Genomic DNA, 7,509 nt, shown 5'->3' on the forward strand with positions numbered 1-7,509 from the left:
TATATATATATATATATATATATATATATATATATATATATATATATATATATGTATGTATATATACAGAGTGTCCTAAATCACCATTCTCAATCTTCGCTAGAACGCAGAATGGATTGAAGTAAACATAAAAATCTTATACCGTTTTTTTTTTGCAATGTTCATAATAAATTAATAAGAGATATTAATTAAAGAAAATTGGCGAATGATTATACGCAATATGGTAAATGAGCTGTACCAGGTGTAGAAGTATGAAACCGGAATTCTTTTATACAAATAAGACGTTTGTTGTTCGAAAGTGATAAATAATACTTTATTCAAAATAATTTCCACTGTTTTGAACACATTTTTCCCACCTCTCTGGCAGTTTATGAATGCCGTGCCAAAAAAACTTTTCATCTTTTGAAGCGAACCAGTTATCTAGCCATTTTTCCACATTTTCATACGAATCGAAGCGTTGGTTAGCGAGAGCGTGTCCTAGCGATGCGAACAGGTGATAATCGGACGGAGCCAAGTCTGGAGAATAAGCCGCATGCGGTAGTAATTCCCAACTGAACGACTCGATCGTTTCCTTGACCCGTTTTGCTGTATGTGATGGGGCATTATCATGGAGCAAAATGACATTGTGTTGCCTTTTTGCATATTCTGGTCGTTTTTTAGTCAATGTTCGATTTAAATCGATCATTTGTTGTTGGTAGCGATTAGTATTGACGGTTTGACCAGGTTTCAGCAGTTCATAGTTCATAGTTCATAGTTCATAGTTCTTCGTTCCTCACGTCAAAATCACCACTTTTGAATTTTTTAAACCACTCGAAACACTGAGATTTACCAAGAGCATATTCACCGTAAGCTTCGACAAGCATTCGATGTGATTCTGCAGCAGTTTTCTTTAAATGATAACAGAAAATCAATGCTGTCCGCAAATCATAGTTAGTAGGCTCGAAACGTGACATGTTTAAGGTTATACAAAAATATACTAGAGAATGAAAGTTGGGGTTATGTTTGTTGACAATATTCGTCAGCTGTTAGGAGAATATAATAGCGCGGCAGTAGCGGTCTTACGGTCACTAAACTGAACGCTGGCACCATTTATAGGGGAATTCCGGTTTCATACTTCTACACCTGGTAATGGCAATGTGTGCTGTTGTATGCTTGTATATTAGGTCAAATTGAACAAAAGGAACCCTTTATTATTACCCTTTATTAAAAATCCTTTATTTTTTCAAATAACCACGTAGATTTTTTATTATTCATAAAAGAAAATTATTATATGATTGTGCACGATAATACACAAATTTTCTTTAATTAATATCTAAAATCTATGTGGTCATTTGTGAAATAGTAGAGGACTTTTTATTTAGTTTGACCTAATGTATAAGTATACAATGATAGACGGTTCATTTACTATATCGCGCGTGATCATTTACTAATATTCTTTAATTAATATCTCGAGATTTATTACGAATATTGCAAAACAATATGGGACTTCTATGTTCATCTCAATCCATTCTACGCTTTTGTACAAAATGGTGATCTGGAACACTTTATACAATAATCAAACAAGCAATTAACACTTTCAGTATTAATTAACTTTTAGGCACAATATGAAAAAATATATTCTCCGAACTTCCAAGTTCGGAACTGATTTTCCAAGTTTTTAGTGAAATTAGAGACTATATAGTTTTTTGAATGATTTTGTTGTATCAAATATCATGTAAGTTGAAGACTAAAATATCTACAAGGAGTTATAAAGACAGCCTTTGCAAATGATATAAAACGAGATTGGAATTCGTATCAGATACAACCGAATCTTCCCACCCTCCTCCCGAAAAAACTTGCGCGTAGTTGATTAAAGACGCCTGCTCCAGTTTTAATGAGAAAACGATGATCCCGGCATTTAGAAGCTTGAGTTCCGACGGAGCCGGTGACTGCGTTTGCGATTGGCGGCGAAGGGAAATTATTCTTTCGGCCGTACGATTGCCATCCACCGTCGCGCGGCACTTCGTCGCGCGGGCAAGGGTTGATAATAAATTCAAATTTAGGGGTGCGCGCAATCTGTGATTCAGCGCCATTAAGCACAGAATCTCTCTAAAGGACGCCATCCCGCACTTCCTACTAACTTGGCATATCCGTAAGAGTACTCCGGCTCTTTAAACCCGTTAAGAGGTAAAGGGTCACTTTGGCGATCGGGGAATCGTTTCACGACACGTTTTAAGCGACATGAGATTTCTCAAATTACTGAAATACTCTACTCGTTATTTCTAATCTCTTTTTACAAGTTGATTGTAAACATCTATAGAAACTAGAAAATTGAATTTTGTGATTTGTGAAAGTCGATAACCAAACTTGCCGAAACTTGATAAAAAGTAGTTATTATATTTAATAAAAATATATAAAAAATATGATTATTATAATCTGTAAGAAATTTTTCCAAATAACCAATCGGTTTATAACATAGAGTTCTTTTTCGTATTTTCTCCACATATTACGTTAAAAAATTTCCGCGTTCCAAATTGAATGAGGAGATGGGGGACACAGTGGTCGTAAACCACGCGAAATAAAATCTACTTAAGTACTCCAGAAACAGAATGCCGAGCGAGGACACTTTATGGGTAATCGAACCAAGTTTTTAACTGTCTAGATATTTCTTCTTTCCGGGACATAAAATTTCTGTGTATATTCACATATCGATTGCCTCTAAAACGAGAACAGAACACGGAGCTACGTTTCGCCATTGATGGAAAACGATTAATATGCTCATCTAAACGAGCATTGATGCATCTCGCGATTGCAAAATCATCAGCAACAAGCGTTACAGTCGTCCCTTTAATTACCCGAAAAACGAACGATTTCGAAGTCCGCATTCACGAGACGACTATCGATCGCCGTCGAGATAACGAATGTGGAATAGGAACGAGAAAAAGAAGGTTTCTAGGAGGCCTTGATTTATATCGCGTCGATATTTTCCGCAGGTCTCAGTGTTTCTTAATTCGAGGTTTCTCCGCGTACTCGCCGCGGGGGTAATTCGATTTGCTGGCGAATCGGTTGGAAGTAAATCAGAGTACAGTCGTCGGCAAAAATCGCTGTAAAGTATTGTCATAATTTTCGTGAGATACATAATGTTGATTGTTGTGTTGCAAACCTCGTCTTTGCGAAAATCGTTTTCACCTCACGACGCTGCTTGTTTATTCATTCATATGCATTTACCTGTCATTTATTACTTTATAACACGTCACACATACACAATTATTGTCGTATTAAATAGTACGTACGTTACCATTTTTTATTTTTTGTAAAAACACTGTGCAATGCGGCATTTATAATATTTATTAAATAGAAAACAAATGACAATATAATAAATATGATAATATGATAAGTGATAATGTATAATCAGGGTGAAAGCGATATTTTTCGTTTTTAGTGTCTCACATACAAAGGAACATATTACATTCAAATAAATGTTACTTGTTTTAAATATTTTGTAAGTTAATATACCCGTAAATCTATCATTATCAAATTTATACAAAAAACATTCTGAATAAGCTTTAATAAGCATTTCAATAAAAAATATGAAATTAAAACAAAAATTCGATTTGTTTATTACATAAAGTCGAATCAATTTTATTTTCGATAAAGTTTTATAATATTTTTGCAAAAAAAATAAATTCTTTTTTTAATTACATGATAAAAAATGTGTTTTTCTAAAATTTGTAATCAGTATATTTTCATCATCAGATTATTCTTTGTTCAAGATAACTATTAACTAAAAAATAAAAAATTTATTCAGTAATCGCTTTTCTTAACAGTAGTATTTTTTTCTGTATGCATAAGTAAAGTACATGTTTGAAAAAATAAAACATTATGAAACTTTATTCGATTTCGTATGGTTAAAATCGTCGATAAGCCGATAACGAAAAGATCGATGAACGATAATATAAAAGATCTTTGCCACCATATTGAAACGAAGAAGAGATAAGTTGTAAAATGTGTACCTTGTAATTTATTTAGATTCCTGGTCTATTAGTGATCCTGGTCAAAATTATTTAAAGAACTTTGCCCATTTTGGGCCATTCGCGTCCAGTCATGTATAATTTTGTAGATAACAAAGGTATTTAAGAAAAAATAGTTTTATATCCTCAAACCCCCACCGAAAGTAGTTCTTATCTTCTAATGATGTTATTTCATTTATTCGATGGCTCATTATCAGAGCTATCTAACATAACAAATATATCGTTGCTTTGCTCAGAAGGTATCCGTATATCGAACTAATAAAACTAAAAACTGATTTTTATTAAAATGCAGACGCACGGACTGAATTCTCAGACTGATACTGAGAATTTAGGAAAATGTTACAATACGTTGCTTGGTTTGACTTGAATTGTCTTTCGTTTGCAATTCGTACCAAGTAAATATATACACATAATTCTGTATTGTTTGCGGCATTCGGAGGTACACGTTCATTGGCGTAACATCTCACTGGAACTCTACTGGCTTTTATTGAGGTATATATCATTATTTTTCCTCATATTTGGATTGGTTATTCTATCTGAATACGTTTTTTTAGATGATTACACCACAGCACCTTAGTACGTGCGATGGAGTGACCAGTCTCAGAATAAATTGCTAGTATCTTTCGGAAAAAAATTTTTTTGTATAAATGATAATTAACGTTGATGCTTCCGGATCCCGTAGGCAAAAAACTTGTAGCGACAGTTTTTTGTAATGACCATTGTAACACCGACTACTGCGACTTTTTTATTTTTGCGACACTTAAACATTAATTGTAATCACTGAGGAGGGTCTGTGAAATTAGACCGAAACGCGTTTGATAAGTAATAAATTTCGTCTCTTTGTGAGATTGGGTCACTATTTGTTAATAGTTTTAATAGCACTAATCAACCTATGCTTGAACTCTAATTGTCCTTTATGTTAAATATTGATATCCGTATATCATTAGAAAGATATTTAGCATATCTTAAATACCAAATTATTGACATGATATAGACACAGAAGCTTACAGTACGAATATCATTCTTACATTTGCAATAATATTCTTTAATAAAATCTTTTTCTTCGACATTTGTTTGTTACCGTCGTCACTACGAAAAGGTACTTTGGATGCAAAAAGAAATCTTTAGGAATAATCATTAGTTAATTGAAAGCGCCAAAACATCGTGTAAAAATAAATAATAAACGTGTTGGGCAGCTCTGATAATAAACTATCAAACGAATAAAATGATATCATTAAGAGGTCAGAATTACTTTCGGCGAGGGTTTGAGAATCTAAAACTATTTTTTTTTAAATACTACCATTATTATTTACAATATTATATATGATTGATGACTGAACGCGGGTGACCCAGAAGCCATTATGAAAATGAGCGAAGTTCTTTCTTGACCATGTTATTAGAAATGATCACATTGCTCTGCTTGTGTGGAAACGTATTCAATTTATATATCATACAACCAATACGTAAATATCGCGCGTTAATTCGCTGCCAATACACCAAATATCAATGTTTCCTTATAATTAATAATTGTGCAATATTCAACAATTGAGAGGAACCAAACCGAGAAAATTTACTGACAGCATATTTTATGCCTTTGTATCAAAATCTATTAGTTAAATATATAAAATAAATAGATTGATTAAGAGTATTTAGTGTTATTTGCTGTATATAATTTGACTGAATTATTTTGTCATAAAAAAATTTGTTTTTGTTTAGTCATCAAAGCAATTTTGTTATATCAACAAGGCAAATTTGTTATTATAGCGAGACATCTTTGTTAAATTAATAATACAATTTATACGAACGAAAAATAGTTTTGTTATATTATGAAAACCTAATATAACTTAGCCCATAATAAAAATAAAAATGATCAAATCGTTAAGAAACTAATATATGAAAATACGTGACATCTTCGATTTCTCAAATTTTTATTGACACAACATAACAATCATTCAAAGGTACGCAATATCTTGCATTTGTCGTTATTATAAACGATGAATGCTGTAAACACTGAAATTCGCGAACGATACAGAATTAAGCTTATTTTAATGTCAGTACACGAATGAAACAGAATTGGCGGATTTCTTTCTATTTGTAATAGAGATGAACGAACGCAACGACTTATGTTCACTCGCGAACTATACGTGCTTCTGAGCACAGCATACTATATCACATATGCACAATCGCAACGAATAGATACGCTGCATTATATACGTGACGAATTATTGTTTCAATGTTTGTCTTTCCTTGTTATAGTAAAGAATCGTTTACAATAACATACTTCTTTTCATTACAAAATCATATCAGTAGTAGTTTCGTTATAACAGCAAATCAGTTTATTAAGAATAAACTATTTTATTCTAACGGCAAAGTAACTTGTTTCGAAGGATAAATTTATTCAGCAAAATTTTTCTATTCCAGTTACAAAATTATTTTTGCTTTAATAATAAATATTTCGAAAAATTGATGCTAACTAAATTTTTTCGCTGTCGCTACTAATAAGCAAAGTACATGGTACTTTTTATTATGGCATGTAATAAGCGTGGATTGTCCTGCGATGCAATTTTTGTTCTATAAAGAGTTAGTTTGAGTTCTGTTTAAAGTATTATGTGTCACCAAATTCAATATTCTCGATACTAGTTATCAATATCACTTTGAGAAAGTTGTTACATAAAAATATTTTCCTTTTTCTTTTTCTTATTGACATACATTCTCTCACTCTCTTTCGCGAGTTTACTTCAACGAAAAGAATTTTCAAGCAATATACGCTCCTACTCCTTCCTCCGTTAGTATTCCTGCTTTAGACGATCGTCGAGAAGCGATTTGAGCAAGTTTAACCTCGCTTACTTTGGGACCTGTCCAGCACGTACGAGCACTCTTACCCTGTCCCTGGGACTAAGGTGCTCCTTCGCAAATCCGTCTGGCTGTCCAGCAGACGACGGGCTGAATACCAATTTCCAATTTGTCCGGGCATATCGGCCAGGCGCTCAAGGGCGTGACACAAATGCCAGATGCAATCAGCGGATTGCGAAGGAAAGCGCTCTTGAGCGCAATCCCCGTATTAATCCACGATCATCAAGTATGGCTCTCCGCTTCCCTGACAGACGAAGAAGAGATGTTGATATGATCCGGCTTCTGATATTATTTCTATATTTCTACATTCTATGTGTAAAATTTTGCTGCTAACATTTATTCCTTTCTCATTATGATATTGATTGTATAAAGTGATATTTAATATAGAAATATATATATAGAAAAGTTGAAAAAGATCGACCATCGATTTCTTTTGTAGTAAGATCATGTGATAATGCTAGGATATTCTATAGCATAATATTAACATTAAAGTACTATATACAGATTTAGGAGAGAGTTACTTTTGAAAACTACGCTTTAAGACTAGTTTACATAAGCAGTAACATTGCATAACATATGTTTCTAGCAAATATAGTAGTTACTGAAAAATACAAATTATCTCATTTAAAATTAATATAGAAAAATT

This window comes from Odontomachus brunneus, unplaced genomic scaffold (assembly GCF_010583005.1).
Source record: "Odontomachus brunneus isolate Ranch 3 - 2012 unplaced genomic scaffold, Obru_v1 Obru_scaffold_040, whole genome shotgun sequence".
Lineage (NCBI taxonomy): Eukaryota > Metazoa > Arthropoda > Insecta > Hymenoptera > Formicidae > Odontomachus > Odontomachus brunneus.